The sequence below is a fragment of the Macrobrachium nipponense genome, chromosome 9 (genome assembly GCF_015104395.2).
Source record: "Macrobrachium nipponense isolate FS-2020 chromosome 9, ASM1510439v2, whole genome shotgun sequence".
In the NCBI taxonomy this organism is placed as follows: Eukaryota; Metazoa; Arthropoda; class Malacostraca; order Decapoda; family Palaemonidae; genus Macrobrachium; species Macrobrachium nipponense.
Window position 1 is genome coordinate 65,185,600 of NC_061110.1, and position 21,146 is coordinate 65,206,745.

General features: G+C 40.4%; 1 protein-coding gene across 1 annotated transcript in view; it reads right to left on the reverse strand.

Moving 5' to 3' along the window:
* Positions 1–21,146, reverse strand: part of LOC135218670 (probable ribonuclease ZC3H12B) — a 463,521-nt gene that overhangs the window by 393,897 nt on the left and 48,478 nt on the right. The window lies entirely within an intron of this gene.

A 21,146-nucleotide genomic window follows, 5' to 3' on the forward strand; every position in this document is an offset into this window, starting at 1 on the left:
ACGCATTCCCTTCCACCCTCATTCTTATTTTTTTCTGGCCCAAATACACTTTAGACAGCAATTTCTCTTGCTACACTCAATTTCTTCTTTAAAATCCTCGAACTTCCATATTGACACTTTTTACTTACTCCAAGAGTCTTCTTGCCACTACAAACGCTATTCCTTTCCCTTACACTACATCATCTGCTACTTTTTGTCCTTCCCATTCCTCCACACAACTCCTTTATTCACTGCAAACACATCCAACCTTCTCTCATACAAATCAACTTCCATGCACTGCTTTTCTTCTAAACCACATCCATAAGCAGTCAAACCACAAGACTTGGTACTGAAGCATGTGCATAAGCGCGCACACAAACGTGTGTATATATATATATATATATATATATATATATATATATATATATATATATATATAGAGAGAGAGAGAGAGAGAGAGAGAGAGAGAGAGAGAGAGAGAGAGAGAGGTCCAGTTGATTAGTTCCACCTAAAGGTAGGTATAAGGGATTACTTTGCTAAGGATCTCAGAAGTGTGCGTGGGTATCATTTGTTGCAGTTATGAAAAGCAGTGATGTTAGATGTGATTCTGAAATGAATATAAGGTACCTGTCAAGTTAGGCTGCACCACATAATGGGGTAACTGAGGTAACCTGTAGCACCAAATCTTGACCCATCCACAGGATATGCAGGAGTTCGTCTACCTTCTCTTCAAAAATGTATACCAATGATTTCCAATGGTTGGAGTTCAGAAAAGGAGACAGTTCAACTTGTTCAGGTCGTGAGAGGAAAATATAATTCAGGATAAGCATACAATCTTGCTAAATTATGATATAGTTCTGGTTACAGCAGAACGCGTTTGATGCCGGCTCTAGGACTGGTGAAATTGACGGGCAAAGATTTTTCTGATTTTAATAGGTATGTTGGTAAATTCGAAAACCCTCCAGTGCTCTGTGGTTGTTTAAAATTCTATGGTGCTTATGCCTATCCTGGATGCATAGCCATAAGCACTAGACGGAGGGTCATTTAATCTTTCAGATTTCGTGGCACGGCCTCAAAGTAGCTCTATTTGACCCACGTTTTTGGGTGGCGAGGTTACACTGGTAACCAACCAGTCAATGCTTGCTCACGGTACTGACACCCCTTTTGAAATGTTCTCAGTATGGCAGGCAACTAACCATAACTGGCCCTGTTTGGATCATGATAATAGTCTACTTTTCTTGATATTTTGCCAAAGTACATGCATTCAAATTTGTTCTCATTCAAGGTTGCCCATTTTTCCTGCTCTGAGGGGTACGCTACCTCATGTAGTTTATTTAGAGACTGTTCACAGTTTTTTCGTGGGTCTGATATGGCTGAGACACAAGAATCTAAGCAAATAAGAGACACATATGAGCGATATATCTTATCAATATCATTGATCACAATAATGAAGAGAACGTGAACTAGCATAGTTACTGGAAGAACAGCTCGCTCATATGCACTGGTCTGGTTTGAAAAGTGCACCATATTTCATATCAGAAGTTGTCGATTTCAGAAAACAATTTTTATCCAAAGTCTTTATTTTATTTTACATTTTCTATATTTTAGAAGAAAAAAAACATTGTGCATGAAATGCAAATATGAATTTAAATATCTACAACGTGCAATCCTAAAGAAAATTTCCATCACTATAAATTCCATATCCTAAGTCATCAACATGTGAGCATTATTAATAACACAGTTTACGTACACAGAACAATATATAAAAAACTGGCAGCTTAAAGTAAGATACGATAGATCGTAGTTTCTACTGCAGATTTTATTCAGAATCCGCATCATTACTGTCATCATCGAACGCTCCGATTCTTTTATCCTGTTCGTGACATTATATCCATGAGAATCTAACGACACTATTTCTCAAAGAAAAATGATCATCTCACTCTTTCCGATATATCATCACAAACAGAAAGCACAACCATTTCTTAAAGCATTTTACGTTTTCACCCTGCTGATTAAAAACAATAACATAGTAACTAAGAGAATAATTTATCTCTCAAACAATTCAAATCACTGGGGTATTGGTTACGGCTCAAGTTTTCTCATTTTTCCTTTTCAACAATAAAGATTTACTTCGCTTCCTACTCGAAATGATACGAAATTCCAGACACAAAAACTGGTTCCTTTCAAACTCAAAAGAGGATAGTGATGTGAAGGCACCCTATTTTCAAGACATTCAACAAATTGTCATCTTTATTTACAGACTGAAATCCAATTACATTTTTTAACCGGTTCGTCAAAATAAAAAAATAAAAAAATCTTGCTCAACGCCGCCATGTCGCTGCTGGCTTGTAAGGGCACTGCAGGAGAAGATCAGCCACGGTCTAGGTATATTAGGAGGTCTGACGACGCGCAGGCTACCTGGCTCGCAGTAGGGGACATGACGTCACGCGAAAGACTCTTTCCTTGTGAGCCAGGCATATAGACAAGTTTTGTCAATAATGAAAAGAAAGCTGATACTTTTACTGTAGAAGACAGGCTAGCCGTAATATCTTGTGATGAAATGAAAATCGCAAAACACTAGAATTATGATAAAGGGACATATACTAGATTAAATAAGCCTTATGGAAAAGTTCAGATTATCATGCTGAGGGGTCTGACTGCTAAATGGAAACAACCCATCTTTTATGATTTCGACAGATCATGTGTCCATGAGATGGAGATAGGAATGACTGTGGAAGTAGAGAATGCAGGCTACCCCGTAATTGCATATTATGTTCTTGATCTAGTGCCGAATAATCATAAATTATGGCAGGCTTTTGAGATAAGACTCAATCAAATTAAAGAAAGTTGCAATAAAAAAAAACCATGTCATAATAGGGAAATACTCGTATTTCCCGATGCCCCACATATCATAGAACTGACAAGAAATCATTTTATAACCAGAGGGTTTTGTTTTGACGATATAATACTGATTTCTGATTCTTGTATGAGGGAAAAGTCAAGTAAGGCACGCGCAAAATAGGGTCTATCTAGCTCACATGATTAGACACGATCTGGAAGGTTACTGTGAAATTTATCTTTGACAAATGACTGTTTTGATCTCATGAATTCATCATGCATGATTGGAGATGTAAAATCAAGGAATGCATATGAAACTGACTGAGGTAACCATAAAACTTTTCTGTGTAATTATCAATGTAATGACAAAAATAAGAGTATGCAACGCAAGATCAAGCACACACTATAATTTCCAATCGTGTCCTTCGTGAGTGGATCTATATGAGATGTTAATATAAAAAAAACTATATATTAACATGATAATTGAATCAGGGCCCACTAGAAAAATGTTTGGGTGTTGCACACAGATGAGTGGATTGCATGATCACTCGGGCGCTGTTAACTATAAAAATAGAATTAGAAAGCTACTACTCGGTAAGAACGTTGCACCAATCAGCGATAAAAAAATAAATAAAAAAGAATGAAAATAACAATTGCTTATCAGCTGAGTTTGTGCCGATGAAATGCATCAAGCAAAGCTAAATCCAATAATGAGCGTCAACTTTTAGAAATTTGCAACATATAAAATCTAAACTTGGATTTAGAATTTGAGACTAATACAAACAAAACACTCCAGAGGATGAAATGTCCAGTTTTTCAGCTGATCCAAATAATTCGAAGACAATATCTTATGTAATTGAAGAAGAATCTTTGCAATAAAAAAATTCAGTGCGGTATCCTGACTCTCAAAGTGACTAAAGGTTCTGGATCAATAAAAGTAACAAGAGTCAACTCTATATGGCATCTGAACATTTTTATTTACAAATAAGCCTTATGAGAGATGTATCCAAATCCATTCACGTTTATGAATGCTTACCTGTGAAATGAAAGCTACTGGTGTTGATCTTCGCAGTGAAGTTATTTAATTTTATTGCTAAATTTTGTGTCTTTTAGGATGAGATACCTAAACAAGAAAATCGAGATGAAAAAAAAAAGAGTAAATTGGGCAATAAAATAATTTAAAAAAATAGAAGATTAATTCTTTTGTTTTCTTTACTTATTTCATGAAATATATTTTGATGTTTTGGTGTTTTTAAAAGGAATTTGATGTTTAACTCCTCTTATTTGTGAAAAAATAAGGAATATAAAGAGAAACATGGGAAATATGGAAACATTCATTCTTTTGTATGACGTCATGCGCAGGGCGCTCTTATTTTGGTAAACAACTCGGCAGACCTAATATACCTAGACCAGACCGTGCGGATAGTGAGACAGAATCTTCGTATCATGACACCCAGCGACTGGAGGACAGTTGGCCAGCTCTTGGCTTACGCTCTAATTCAGTGCTGGCAACAATCCAGGAGGATACTTACTGGTTTCTTGACTCCTCCTCCTTCTACTTTCCCACCGTTATCCCTACATTAAGGGGTCGGTTGCCTGATGCGCCTTCTCCATTGCCTTCTATCAACGGCATCATCCTCTACCCAACCTTCTTCTCTCCATATCTTCCTTCACTTTATCTCGCCATCTAATACTCTGTCTCCCTCTTGATCTTCCTCCAACAGGTTCCTCCCAAGCCCTCTTCACTCACTCCTTGTCGTCCATCCTCAACACGTGCCCATACCATCTCAATCGTGACTCTCTTATCACCTCTGTAATCTTTACTAAGCCTGCCCTTTTTCTTATTTCATCATTTTCCAATCTCTCAAGCAGCGATATTCCCATAATCGACCTCAGCATTCTCATCTCTGTTTTCTCAAGCTTTACTTCCTCTTTTCTTCTTAGAGCCCACGTTTCTGCTCCATATATTAACACTGGTCTTATCACTGTGTTATATGTCTTGACTTTTAGCTTGATTGGCATTTTCTTATCACGTACCACTCCAGCTATCTCTCTCCACTTCCCCCTTGCAGCTTTTATCCTACAGTCAACTTCAGCTTCACATCCTCCCTCTTGGCTTAAAAGTAGATTCTAAGCATTTAAACTTTTCTGCCTGTTTTAAAATCGAGCCTCTTCTTGTATTACTATTCTGTCTCTATCTTTACTGCTGCTTAGCAAAACCTCTGTTTTAATAACATTCACCTTTAAGCCACCCTTCTCTAAAGATTCCTGGCACTCTCCAACCCTTTTCTGTAGGTCCTCCTCATTTTCAGCAGTAATCACCAGATCATCGGCGCACAACAATTCCTTCAACTCTTCATTCCTGATCGCTTCACTCACCACATCCATGACCAGGACAAACAAAAATGGGCTTAATGGTGACCCCTGGTGTAATCCAACACTGACTTCAAAGTTTTCTGTTTCCCCAACTGCTGTTATCACTTTTGTGCACATTCTTTTATATATCATCTTGACCAGCCTAACCAACTTTTCTGGGACTTTCCTTTTCCTTAAACACCAAAACATCACTTCTCTCTATCGTATACCTTCTCTAAGTCTATGGATGCACAATACAGCTCCTGGTTTCCCTCTAGCCTCTTTTCCTGTAGCTGTCTTACTATGAAGGCATCCACTATCCCTCTTCCTCTCATGAATTCATACTGCTGTTTCCCAATCTTTACAATCACTCTTAATATCTCATCCAGTACGCTCTCTAAAACTTTCAATCCATGATCTGTTAATTTAATTCCCTTGTAGTTACCACAATCTGTGACATCTTCCTTTCTGCTTTATGTATGTATATGTATGTATGTATGTATGTGTATATAGTATATATAGATATATATTATCTATATATATATAAATATATATATAATATATATATATCTATATATCTATATGTATAGTACTAACATATATATAATAGTAATATAGTCTATATATATAAATATTGTAAATTATAGTATATATATATATATATATATATATATATATATATATATATATATATATATATATTCCACACACACCACTAAACTCTCCTCCCAATCCCTTGGCTTTTCTCCATTCTTCACATATAGCTTTTAATAAGTCCACCATCCATTTCTCCCCCTCTGTACCTAGTAATTTGAGCATTTCAATTTGGAACTCCAATGGACCTAGTGATTTACCATTCTCCCTTTTCCTTAATGCTCTCTTTACTTCTGTATCCTGTATCTTCCTCACTGGTCCCTCCACCCTTTGTGCTTCCCACATCTCCTCTCTCTCATTTACAGTATTTAACTGTTGTTCAAAATACTCTTGCTATCTCTACTTAATGTCTCCCTCCCTAGACAATATATTTCCATCAATATCCTTGATAACACCCAATCTCCCACATCCTGTCTCTGCCTTTTCCTCAAGTTTGAAATCTTATAGATATCCTTTTCTCCTTCTCTTGTTCCTAGTCTTTCATATATTAAACTGCTCTGCCGCCCTTCCATTAGCCATACCAACCCTCCTTCTCGCCTCTCTTTCCTCTTCTCTGTACCTTTCTTCTGCACCCTATGCATGTCTTACTTTCCAGTCCTTAAATGCTTTTGATTTTCTTTTAATTAATTCTTGCACCCCACCATCACTCTCGACCCCACCATCACTCTCGACACTCCATATCTGCTGGCTCTTCCCACCAGTTCCTCTGCTTCCCCCACACACATTTCTCTCATGTCTACCAAGATATTTTCCACTTTATTACCCTGTCCAAATTCTATTTTCCCCCTTTCCAGACATCTCTCTCTCCCAGTCCTCCTAAATTGCTCCCCCTTTCCTCCTTTAAGGTCCCAAATCTGAATTCTACATCTTCTCTTTCTCTTCTTGGGTTTCCTACCTCTCTTTACAATCCATCAACATCAACCTATGCTGTTTAACACATGCTTCTCCCAAGATCACTTTGCAGTTTGTCACACAGCTTTTGTCGGCTCCTCTAACCAGGATGTAATCTATTTGGCTCTGCACTCCTCCACTTTCATATGTTGTCAAGTACTTATCTAACTTCTGAAACAGTGTTCATACAGGCCAATTCAAAACTCTGAGCTGTCTCCAATAAATAATCCCCATCTTCATTTCTAATTCCAAATCCATGGCCTCCATGTACCTCCTCATACCCATCTCTTCTTTTTCCCACCCTGCCATTTATATCAGCTCCTATTAAGAGGATTTAACTCACTATGGCAGTAACCCCGACATGGAAAATGTTCAAGTTCAAATAGTTGGGTCATTTCTGGCACTTCCGTGACCGTGGAGTCCAAACAAAGGTTTCTCTATGGATTTGTCATCTCTGAGGGTTACTTTGGAAAATCGTGGGTGACCCTCGTGAAAGTGTGGGCTAACTTCGCAATGTGCCAAACTTCAAAATGGTCGGCGGGGCCATCTTAAAAATTACTTTTCCTATTGTTTGGGATACAGTGTTGATCAACATGTGCTCTCAGGGGTTTTGGGGGTCAGTGAATTCATATTTGACATCAGTTTGATGATCAGACCTTGTTATGACTAGGTTACCCAAGATGGCTGTCATTCACCATGGTCTCAGTTTCCTAATAACTGAACATGTTTTACTTTTTTTCAGGTGTACTTTTTTGCATGCCATTGGTTCCACTGCACTCCACTTGAATCATTTAAAAATACCCCCGGTAATGTGGTAGCCTATCTTTGTTTCTGATTGCACTTTGTTTTTACTTTCAGGTCTGCCTGCACCTCTGCTGCACCTCGTAAGCGATAAGACACGATATGACGTGTGATGTGATGGTACAGATGAGTGCCACTTAGAGGCTGTTCTTCCTGTAGTTAGCGGTAAACATGAATGACTATGAACATGTCCTAAAATGTGGGAAACCTTGCAATGACACATAAGACTATCTCTCCTGTTTGATGGGAAAGTTTAAAGTAGAAGAACAAAACTTGGACTGGTCTTGATAAATTTGGCAATGTGCATAATGAAACTGACTGGAATAATGGGCCAGCTGGTTATTATATGCATGATTCGTGTTATATAACAGTATTATCAACATCCAACCTTCAAAAAGCCATTAAACGCGAAAAAAAGCGCTGCTCCAGTCAGATTCTTGATGATGATGATAATCCAGGTGCCCTTCCCTCACCAAAGCGTCTGCATTCCTCAGTGGGTGGGCCTCTTCATGATAAAAACATTGTGTTTGGTGTATGGAAGGTGAAGATCTAAAACGCCCTAATCGACCCAAGAGTAAGTTTTTTAGAATCAGTACCAACTCAGCATGGCGAAGGCTCGAACGCCATCCTGTACTTATCCAAGAGGATAAATAGTTGATTGCTCATGTCAAGACTTGTTGATTCAACATCAGCATTGACAGATCCTCTTGCAAATGATATCATGTACCATCGTTACTGTTGACAGAGGTATATTAGTAACCGAGAGTTCAGTTCTGATGACGCAATGCACCTACAGAACGTATCGCTTTCAGAGGCAAGGAATCTGTTTTTCAGATACATGGACAATCATTTTTGAGGAGCACAAAATCCATTCTTTGCAGTCTCTATTAGAGGAGCATAAGCGTATCGTAAGTGACTATGGATATCCAGTGGGTGATGTCAAATCTTCCTACCTCAAGGAATTGTATATCAATGAATATCAGGACAGGATTGACTTCAAAGAGAGAAATGAACGGAACAAGAGTGACTGGGTCTACGATATTTGTGGTAGAGGTGGCTACATTGAATCAGTTGTGTTCCCTTAACATCAGTGATGAGCATCTCCTACAGAATAATGCCCGACAACTGTCCAAGAAGGTGAAGGCTACATCTGCAGTTGACTGGCCACCTCGAGTAGATAATATAGAGGAAAGTGAAGAGGTCTGTGAGTTACTGGTGCTGCTGCTGACTTGGCTGAGACACCCAGACAGGACAATGCTGAGCATTAATCCAACTACTCTTAGTCTCGCCTCTATGATCACCTCTTACGTCACTGGACAGCGCACCATTTCTAATATAAACATGGGGGTTACTGTTCATGGTATGACCAGGAGTAAGGATTTAGTAGAAACCTTGCACAGAATAGATACGAGTAGACTGATGACCAGATTCAACTGACCGCCTATGTAAACTAATGGCTTCTCACGTCTTCTAATACCTAACAAAATTATTTGTTCTCATCAGACCACTCCTTACAATCTCATACCGAGAATAAAATATAATAAAAACAATCAAATTCATTACCCGTACCAGTAACACCCCTGTAACCATCATGTTCAACCAAATACATTTGGTTTGCACAAAAACTGCTCATACAGAACCGAAGTGTCTATCTCTGTATGACACAGACAACATAATGTGGGAAAAGAAACAAGCACAATAGCATACAGGAAAATGCAGCCAAAAATAGTCAAAATTATTATAGTCCAATCATTTTGTACGTACAAGGGCAGTACATGAAGAAATCTGACAAACATAAACATTCCAACTCCACCTAGGGGGAAACAGAGGATTACCTACAGTCAATCTGGGTTAGCCAACATTATTCTTTTATCCATTTCAACTGCCAATTGCATAACCTTTACAGTGGACCCCTGTATTTGCGTTCTCAGCATTTGCGGACTCACGTATTTGTTGACTTCTCTGTGGACCATATCGACCCATTATTCGCAGGGAAATTCGCATATTAGCAGTACTTTTCGATGAGAAATATTCACTATTTACACTATTTTCATATCAATTTCATGAATAAATGCACTTTTTGTGATAAAACTATTAAAAAAACAGGCACAGTGCTCCCCCTTATTCACGGGGGATGCATACCCAACGACACCGTGAATAGCTAAATCAGCAAATAGTTGAAACCACTATAAAAATGCTTAAAACTGCCTATTTTGTTAGTTAAAACAAAAAAAAACAAAAAAACAAAAAAATTTTATACCTGGTATTTATAAGTTTTATCATAATAAAGTACATTTTATGATGAAATTGAAAAAACCAGGAATTTGTGGATATTTATCCCACAAATAATCAGTAGATATGTTCCAAAGAGAAATCTGCAAACACACAAGTCAGCAAATGCCAAGACCGAGAATACAGGGGTTCCACTGTATAAGCATTTTTAGTGTTTTTTTTTTTTCTTTGAACAAACAAAATAGGCAGTTTTAAGCGTTTTTATAGGGGTTCTAAGTATTCGCAGGAGGGGTCTGGTATGCATCCCCCCGCAAATATGGGGGAACCACTGTAAATCTTTACTGCAACTAAACTTCAATCTTGAATAAAAATCAAGTTTTGCTCTTATTACATCTTCACAGTCAACAGGTAAGGTTGTTGTCTAATGAGGAACTGATATCAAATGAATTTACCAGATACGTAAATAGTACGTAGGGGAATTTGTTTATCATCAAAGTTTTTCTGTCAAGATGGAAAATGTGAGAAAATTCAGTAAGAGGTGTTAGTCCCACCTTGCCAGCAACCACACAGAGGGTGAAGAAATCAAAGGCAAGCCTCTGCATTGCTGTATACAGTAATATTTTGAACCCTTATCAAGAAGGCTGACACTATAAATTTAGATATGTACTGGGTGTGAAGTATCTGCTACATTGCAGCCCAGATGTTACACTCATAGTATCCACTTCCAAAAGTCAAATAGGTTATTACACATGGACTTAAGATAAAGGTAATGGTAATGAAACCATTATTCTACTTTATAGGTGGTTCCCAGTTTGTGACAGGGATTCCATTTCTATGCCATCTTGTAAACCGAAAATCATCCTAAACCAGAACGTTGTCGAAAATCTTAAAAAATCCTAGGAAAAATTATATTTTCATAACAAAATAAGATTTTATATACACTTACCCAGCAATTACTTAGCTAAGAGTTTCTACTTGACAGCAACTTAAATTTTGAAAACTAGCGATAGCAATAGTCTTTAGTTTACATAGGTGAATAGCCCCTCCCACTTTCGTGGTAGGAGAGGAACAACTACAGCCCAGAAACCAATTTTGCTTATGACCTAAGCCCTAGTCCATGTGAGGGGAGGTGGGCGGGGCTTTGTTCGTAAGTACTGGGTAAGTACCGTATACAGTGGTCCCCCCGTATTCGCGGGGGATGCGTACCAGACCCCCCCGTGAATAGTTAGAACCCGCGAATGTTTGGAACCCCTATAAAAACGCTAAAAACAGCCTATTTTGTTACTTAAAACTCAAGAGAAACCACTAAAAATTTTCATACTTGGTTTTTTTAATAGTTTTATCACAAAAAGTGCATTTTATGATGAAATTGATAAAAAAACCAGGAATTTGTGGATATTTCTCATAGAAAAATACCGCGAATGCTCGAATTTTCCACGAATAATGCAGGGAAACGTTCCTGAGAGAAATCCGCGAATGTGTGAGTCCGCGAATCCGGAGAACGCGAATACGGGGGGCCCACTGTATACTCGCATACCATGCAACTTATGAAGACCTAATTTTGGAGCTAATTTTAAGGGGGTCGCTCACAAATGAGATATAAAATTCGAGTATGTAATAATCACATTAGTATCCTGTGATAAATTACAAACATTATGGATATGCATTTTTTCCATGGATCTTTTAAAAAGTTATGCTTTACTTCACTGCATCCAATAATATTATACATATTCTCATATTACTATTTGTTTGTATTATAAAATACAAACATAGCAATCAATGTTTTGGTTTGGAAATAAGCTGAGGGTGATTGTGAGGTACGTTTGCTTTGCTGTATTGAACTCAAATCAGAAGGACTTTCTTGCTTCTAGTTATTGTAAATGAATATCAAGAAACTCTATTTTTATGAGACATGGTTAATTTATGTTATATGAAGTGAAGTGTTTTCCAAGTCAAAAATCACTTAAAAACATATTCGTTTGTGAACGAAATTTAGTTTTTTTTTTTCATTAGTAGATGGGACTGAGGGCATGTTTATTGCATAAAAAAAAACAACAGATTCTGTTCAATATTTTCACTTGATCTCATCAGAATACTACGAGCTTTACGTATTTATCTTTTACCGGAGTAAATACTTATCTTCTATTGGAGTAAAAACAGTAATGTGTTCTTTCATGCCAAATAGATTTGATTAAAACACATTTCTCTAGAATTTTTTTACAGTAGAGTATGATGGTACTATACCGATGTTTGCAAGTTTCATCCACATTGCTGATGCACGATAAGAGTTGCTAGCAGATCAACATTCTTTCCTCAGCTTTAGCTAAAAGTTACAGATTAAATTTAGCAGTACGTATATGCCCTTGCCGATCTTTTCTCCATAGCAAGTATAATTTTTTACTATCGTGTGATGGTTAAATGCAAGCAAAAAGCTGTTGTTATCAGATTCGGTTGTTCATAGCAAATCAGCTGTTTCTGGCTGTTTGCATTTTCAAAACAAGTATATTATTACTAACAATACTCTTGGCATTCTTACTTTTTTAAACTGAACTAGAAGATGGGATAGAAAGAGATGGAGGAAAAGGGGTTAGCCTAACTAAAAAATGGAATAGATAAAGAGGAGGAAAAGAGGTTAGCCTATTGTTATGTCTAGTAAATTTAACTCGCATGATATGTGAGATACGTGATAAAGTAATTTTTTAAGGGTGAAAATTTGGGGGTCGCATGACACACAAGATCGCGTGTTACACGAGTATAAACAATACTATATATAAAATTTCATTTTATTTTAAAAAATATTATTTTTAAAAAAGTAACTTACCCAGTAATTATTTAGCTGAATCCATATTGACTGGAGGAGAGATTCATGAATAAAAAGTATCTCAAACCAATAAAGTAATTTAATGTAATTTTAATATGTAAGAGAACTGAAAGAAATAGGCTAGCATTTAAACAAATGCTTGTTGTTCCTTATCTGCTGAGAAAGCTGCTGCAGGTAGATACTGCGTCTGATTGGCACTCATCTCAACATAGAGTGGCAGTACAGCCAAGATCACCTCTACTGTAGTGGGTACTATACAGTGAAGGAGTATTTCGAGCACTAATGAAGTATACATGTTCTTGTGACAATGGAACCAACAGATCGCCAACAACACATTCAAGATTGCTCCTGCCAAGGGCACAGTACAAACACAAAACCAGCTACAAACTACTCACCTACAATAACGTTAAATTAGACAATAATTGGCCACCAGCACCATCACCACTAATGCTAAGAACTAGTGGGCACCCCTAGTACATTGTAACCCTCAGGCTCCCCTAAAGACTCAACACCCTAGACAAGGAGAAGAGAAAAATTTAGGAAGGAATACTTTCTATACTTCTTCACCAAACACCTCACCAGCAATGGACAACAGTCCTAGTGTACTGCACTTTCATAAAGTCTCTACATCATGTAAATAATGCACTGCGATTACCTATCTGCATTTCCTGTATGTGAACTGTAAAATAGGCACAAGAGAGAGATTACATTTGAACACTACCGATGTAGCGATTGCTCTAATGTTATGCACTCGAACCTTCAGAACCAGCAAGACATGCTCCCCAATCTGAAAGCAAGCCTCATCTATTAAATCTCTCAAAAAGAATGAAACCACATTCTTGGATAAAGGTCTTGTCAGGCCTCTTATCTTGTCTATTAAGAAAAAATCAGAGCGCTCTCACTGGGCATAGAGCTCTCATCATCTTCCTTCCCCAGAATCTCTGTTAAACTTTTAATGGTAAACGACAAAGGAGAGGGGCATGTACGGTTTTCATTTTTAGCCAGAAAGTTAAGACAAAGAAAGCAAACTGCACTTACGTTAGAGAAACCCATCCTTTTGTTCATTGCATAGATCTCACTCACTCTCTTCGCAGTAACCAGAGCCACTAAAAACATTTTTCTAGTAATGTCTCTCAGCGAAGATGAGTGCATAGGGTTCAAAGCGTGCACTCTCTAGCCACTTAAGCACTACGTTCAATTTCCAAGGGCATGAGTCTTCCTTGATAACTTTACAAGTGTCAAAAGATTTGACCAAGTCAGAGATATCACGACCTTCAAAAACGTTTACACCTCTATGTCTAAACAGTGACCTGAGCATCGCCCTATAGCCCTTAATAGTAGACGATGCAAGGCCTTTTGATGATATTAAATAACAAAAAATCAGCAACTTGTACTAAAGTTGTTTTAAAAGAAGAGATGTTGCGTCTTTTAGACCAGAGTCTAAAAACAGAACTCGATTTTGGCGACTCGAACTGTCTATGACATTGTGTTTCCCCTGAATGAAGAGTCATCAATGTGGTATTGTTTCTGTCTGCTCAAAGAAGCAGTTCCCTGGCTGTTTCGTACAGGGAAAACGAATGAGTTCCCCCCTGAAGTCTGATAGAGGTCAGAGCTGTAGTGTTGTCCGAGAAAATCACTACATTTTTGTCGCGGACTTTGTTCGAGAAATGCTGTAAGCCCAGACAAATTGCTCTCAATTCCTTTACGTTGATGTGCTGGTTCTTCTGATGCAACCTCACACCCGACATTTCTCTTCCCTCCGGAAGAGCTCCCCAACCTAGATCCGATACATCTGGAAAGAACTCAAGGTCGGGGTTCACAACAAAGCGCTATTTTCCTTCCATAAGCCTGTTGGTGGAGTTCCACCACCTCAGGTCTTCTTTTACCTTCTCCGTCATCGGAAAAATAGATCTTGTTTGTTCTCTGATCCCAATTGATTCTTAGGAAGAATTGCAGCAGTCCCAAGTGTAACCTTCCCAACTCACAAACTGTTCTAGAGAGGCTGACGTGCCCAGCAGACCAACCACTGAGGCGCCAAGCAAGTACGGAAAGACAGAAATGAATTCACTTTCTTTCACCCATCTTCCACTCTTTTGGGGGAGAGAAAAACCAAAAAAAATCCAAGTATCTATTTTTATAATAAAATAAGCTTTCACATATACTTACCAAACAATTACATAGCTGTATTCTTTACTGCCCTGGCAGTCAAAAAATAAAAATTTTCCTGGCAGCGTTGGTGCTGCCATCATACGTGTAGGTGGTATAGATCCCACCCACTTTCAGGAATACCCTGTACTGCTGAGCTAACTATTGTCAATTTGTTGAGCTGCAATGTCTATCTGTGGGGGAGGAGTGAGGGCTCTATTATATAATTGTTTGGTAAGTATATTTGAAAATGTTATTGTTATAATACAATAAAGTTTGTTCATACTTACCTGGCAGATATATATAATTAAGTGCCCACCCACCTCCCCTCAGGAGACAGTGGAACTATAAAATATGAATAGAAAATGGGAATGGTTCCTGATATCCGCCTCCCAGCGGCGGGAATGGGCACTACCACCTGGCTGCCCACTGCGTGTGCCGCGAATTTTGAAATTCTGTCGGACTTCAGAGAATACAGCTAGTATATATATATCTGCCAGGTAAGTATGAACAAACTTTATTGTATTATAATAATAACATTTTGTTCATGAAACTTACCTGTCAGATATATATATAGCTGAATCCCACCTTTGGAGGGTGGGAAGAGACAGAATAGGATTTTAGGAACCAAATCTATGTAGACGATAGACATCTTGGTTCCCTACCTTTTAGCATAGCTGACTTCGTGATTACTGTCACCAAAGTCTGCTTCTGCTTTACTAGAGTTGCCAGCGAGGTAGAGACCTGTAATGCTGGTGCGCTCTAGATGATCTGTCAACGGGTGCGTGACCACAATGTGACTAGACCATATGACCATACTTCTGAGGGCAACGAAGCTAAAACCACCACCTGACCTAACCTATCAAATTAGTTCCATAACTTCTAGGCTAAAGAAAGGGAACGCGCCTCAAGCGACCGACCCTTCAAAGTTAAAAGCACACCTATCCCTTTTCTATAGGATAGGATTCGTGCTGCTTCCTGCCCTCAATAATATATCTACAGATATGTATGGTCCTAGCGACTTGCAGATCTCATATGTCGTCATCACATCCCGCCAGGAGTGTGAAGCGAACACAGAGTTGCTTTGCTAAAACGTGGCACTCAGGATGTTACTGAGTGTCATGCTCTGTTGAAATGCTTCCGAGGCCGCGCCCTCACCTCTTGAGCATTCAGTTTAAAAAATCTCAAATCTTTATGCAAACATAATGAATGAGACTGTTTAAAAGAACACCTTAACTATAACGCCAGGGTGTTCTTGGACATGGGCAAGTCTAGTCTTTTTACGGAACACCGCAGATTGTCCGAATGACCTCGACTTCCTTTAGTTTTATCAAGATAAAACTTGACAGCCCCGACATGGCACAGGACTCTCTGTGGCTCTTGCCTGATAATTTGTGCCATCCCCTTGATCTCCAGCCCTCTGGGCCAAGGGTTAGATGGGTATTCGTACTTAGCACGAAAGGAAGCCTTAAAGGGCCACCGCATTATGTTCTCTAAAGGCAAAACCTCTGATGATGGCTAAAACCTCACTAACCCTCTTTGCCGTAGCTAGAATGGTTAGAAAATTAGCCTTTCTGGACACGTGTATAAGTTTACAGAAAGGAGAAGTTCGAAATGCTTTGACATCCGTAACTTCAGACCACGTCTAAGTTCCATGCCAGCTTCGATCTAGACAATTTCAAGATTTCCACAGACCTCAAAGATCGTGAAGGACTTTTTTGTTTGACAGATCCGAATCTCTGAGCCTAGAGGCTGTCAACAACATATTTCCGTCTTCTACAATAGTTGTGACTGCTTTGGAGGGTGGGATAGCTTATCCCATACTTCAGACGGAAAGGGAAGACGGTAAAGTAATACACAGAGTTCAAGGTGGAGGAACAGTCTTTCTTCCTACACTATCCCCAGAAACGGTCCAGTCCAATTGTTACACTGTAAAATAGGCAGCACTGCTATGTCTTGGAAATGGGACTTGCCATTAACTTGAAGATCCTCTCGCTTCTCTACAATCTGAACGCATTCAGACTCAGAGCGGAGAGGTTTTAGGTACCTCTCGAAGCGAGGCTGTTAGAGTAGACCGATTCTCTCGGGAAGGGTCCTTGGAAAGCGCTCTCTGAAGGACGTGGCCTCTGTGCATCCAGCCTCTCAAAGACCAACCTGGAGCGATCAGCCTCTTTGTCGCTCCCTCTGACGCCAGCAATTAATTATATTCCTAAGCTTTGAATAGGGGAAAAGAGACTAACCAACTATCCCCATTCCATACTATAGGATGGCGTCTATTGCTATTGCTCTCGGATCGAGAATAAGGGAGCAACGTAGAAGAAGCTTCTTCATCTTCACTATTGCGAAGAATCTACGAAAGGACGACCGCAGAGTCTCTACAACTCTCGACACACTTCTAAACGAGGATTACTCAGTTTGGAAGTTGCTGTCGTCGATCGAGAAGATCCGCACGGACGTGTACTCGTGTAACGAACCTCTTGAGGATCGTTACGTTCTATGCTTATGCCCATAACCATCTCTCTCCTCTTGAGACATGAGAGAGCTGTGGAATTATCTAAGATGATTTTGACCACTCGGCCAAAACTCACTCTTTTAGGAACTGGAGAGCCAACCAAATTGCTCCCAATTCTTTTAGACTATGTGCCAGGACATCTGTACCTCTGTCTAGATGCCTGGCACCCTCTCGCTATCACCTAAGGTGGTCGTCAACGCATTGAGAGATGTTAGAATTATTTCTAGATTTTTTATGTTATTTCAGTTCTCCGTTAGGAAAAACTGTAGAGGTCTGAATTGCAGTCTATTCAGGGAAACAAGCTTCTCCAGAGAGGAAATGGTCCCCAGCAGACTCATCCATTCCCTCACAAAGCATGCTTCCTTCCCTAAAAAGGCTGCGCTGCATAAACAGGAGAGCATTATATAGTGATATGCCGCGGTAGACTCGTACAGAACTCTATTACAGTGCGGTAAACCGCACCGAACAGGTCTAAAAGATATCTCTGTTGAAACTTTCTAAGTAAACAGAAGGCATGTTCACTCATGATTACTAGAAATCCCCTCAACCCGAGGCTAAAATCCATGATTGTAGGGCAGAGATACGGCTAGTCAGCCATTCCCGCAGGGGAGAGAGACATAACCGACCGCGCATGTCAGAGAGCTAGCCGGTACTGCGTTAATCACAGTAACAGCAGCCTTCATTCATCGTCTCGCACCATTCTGCCTGAGTTGCCAGCTGCTCCATTTATGAAGGAATAGGTATGATATTATCGAGCAAAAGGAAACTCTCAAGCAAGCATATATAAACGAAACAGAATTCGCTAATTGCAGAAGCTGAGTTGTTGTTGTCGTAACAATACCTTAAGCGTTGTTCTTACCCCGGAAACTTTTGGAAAGTTGAAGGGAATATTGAATAAATACACTTAGAACAACAGTCCTTTCGGCTGCTATCCGTAGAGGTAAATACGATATGCGTATATGACTTGACCCATACGTAAGTAATATGACGCAGAGATTTACGTAGGCAGAGATAAACTACGTAAATATTGTAGTAATTTGAGCATCAAATTCTCTACTACATTCTTTCCTCGACGAGGAAGAGAGAGAGAATGGAAATCAATTGTCTTCTTTCTCTTTGCCAAGAGACTCTTTGCCAAGAGAACGGATTAAAATTATTCGAATAGAGATCCTCAAGAGAGAACCGAGGATCGAAAAGGACCATTCAAGCTTCTAATGATATTGGACATAAGACTTCATGGACGTAATCTACAAGTCTTTTTCTCTTCCCGGATGAGCCTCTGATATGAATGAGAGCTCTTCCGAACCTTGCTAATGAGAGCTTATCCGCTTACTTGATAAAAAGTTATTAAGATCTTTGTCAATGAGAACTAGCCCATTTATGAGGGGTCCCCCACTTACTTGACAAAACGTTCAGTATCTTGTCAATGGGGAAAACCCACTAACTTGACAAAACAATTAGTATCTTACTAATGGGGGAAACCCCTTTACATGACAGAAAGTAACTCAGGAATCCGAGTATATAATCTTCCCGATTCTCGCAGAAATCGATGAAGGGACAGGAGGGTTCGAAGAAAAGATTTGGGTATGCCTCTCCGCTAACTCCGAATCTTTTAAAAATTTCTGTAAAGGAACGTCCTGTGGAGCGTCCTGAAGAACGTCCTCTTGACGAGCATCTAAAAAGCGTCAAGCGTCCTAAGAAGCATCCTGAGCAGCAATAGGGACGCCGAGCTTCCCGCAAAGCGTCCTGCCGAGCTTCCACCGAAGCGTCCTAGCGAACGTCCACAAAAGCGTCCTCATAAGCGTCCTGCCGAGCGTCCTGAAGAACGTCCTCTTGATGTGTAGGACGCCTATCGTTCTGCAGAACGTCCTGGCAAGTGATCTGCCGAGCGTCATGACGTGTAGGATGCCGAGCATCTTCAAAAGCGTCCTCGCTAGCGTCCTGGCGAGCGTCCAGATGTGTAAGACATAAAGCGCCTTCCAAAAAGCGTCCTGGCGAGCATCCTGGTGAACGTCTCTACGTGTAGGACGTCGAACATCGAAAAGCTTCCTCACGTCTCCATGCGTGGGACGTCGAGCGTTTTCAAGGGACGTCCTCGCGCGAGTCTTGCCGAGCATGTCGGTGCATAGAACACCAAGTGTTCTGAACGGCATCTCAGAGAGGATCTTGTCACCCAAAAGCGTCAACACAAGTAACTTGAGAGACTTCCTAGCGAGGGGAACGCCACTCATGAAGAGCGAGCGTCCTAAGCAGAAATATGGAGATCGCCATCAGGACGAGTCTTAAGAACGTTCGCCACTCTTAACAAAAACGACGGCCGCCTGTGCGACATCTTGCGTCTTTGTAATGCAAATGAACATCTCCAGAAACTCACTCAAAAAAGGAACGCCGAGCGTTCCGAAAGACATCCTCGCAAGGTGCTTGTCTAGCGTGTGCGACATCTTGCCATCGACACTTGCAGAAGGGTATTTAAAAGGAAGCCTGTGTGTCCTTGGTTATGAGGAATTCTTTGCCCTTCTCCTGTCGAAAACTAGGATAGTCTTGGTCCAGCCGTTGCTACCAGAACCAAGAGACATCTCTGGCCGCTGACAGAGCGTCCCTTAGGGACGAGTAAGAGGCGTCTTGGCGAGCTGTTCATCAGCTTGAACAACATCCTGTTTCGTAGTAAAGCGAACGTTACGTAACGTATACGGAGCGCCATGAGGAGAGGAGGGAGGGGAGCGTCTTGGAGAGCAGGAAAACAATCCCTGCTACAAGAGTAACGACGTTCCTTCCTCTTGATAGAGCGTAGCATGTTTAGATTAAAAGCACACCTATCCTGGACGTTTTCTATTTCTTGACCAAGACGACGGCCGCCCTTTGTCACACTGATCGATATAAAATACTGCCGAAGGGACGTCAGAACAGTGTGGAGTCCCCTTAATCCTCCATCGGCTTTCGACATGCTCTCTCCCTGGTCCTGGGGAGAGAGTCCTCTTCTCTAAAGCTTCTTGTAGAGGGCGCGAGTCCTTCCGAGAGCTCCAACCCCTGCGCGGGGAGGACGCCTCGGAGGACGAGAAGAAAGGGACGCCAGATCGATGTGGGTTCCCTGTAACCCTCCTTCGGCTTTCGACATGCCCTCTCCCTGGTCCTGGGAGTCCGACAGAGGTCCAGGCCTAGAGGCATTATGGGGCCGATCTGATGTTCCCTCCTGACGAGAGAGAGGACGTGAAGCGTCCTCTTCTCTAAAGCTTCTTAGAGGGCGCGAGTCCTTCCGAGAGCTCCAGCCCTTGCATGGGGAGGACGCCTCGGAGGACAAGAAGCAATCCTTCAAGATTCGTGCACGTGCCCGATCTTTAGCAGCCTGGGAAGCGTCAACAGGTCCTGCCGAAGGGACGCCAGATCGGTGGGGAGCCCCCGTAACCCTCTTGCGGCTTTCGACATGTCCTCTCCCTGTTTCCTGGGAGTCCGACAGAGGTCCAGGCCTAGAGGCATTATGGGGCCGATCTGACGCCCCCTCCACAACACAAGGGGCACTACACTTCACAAAACTGATTGGAGAGCGAGCACTTTAGATTCTAAGATTACTTGACGTAATCCTCCCCGTAAGCCATACCACAGGGATAGGCAAAATAAATTCTACAGGAGGTTAGAAGGTTCATTATTTCTAACTTCTGTTTACTGTGGAGGAAAACCTCCTGATTCTAACACGCTCTAAAATGCGTACACGAATCACTAATTACATTGATCTTTTAACAAAGAAAACATGTAAACGTCATACATACTAAGCGAGTGTCTACCGAAAGTTCCGGTAGCCTCAGCTTACCCCATGCAGACAACAAAGTCTGAAACTAGGCTAACTAGCTTCAGACATCATATGCAATGAAAAGATTTTAATTAATTTATGATAGCGTATGCCTAGCCACAAATCCAAGTCAA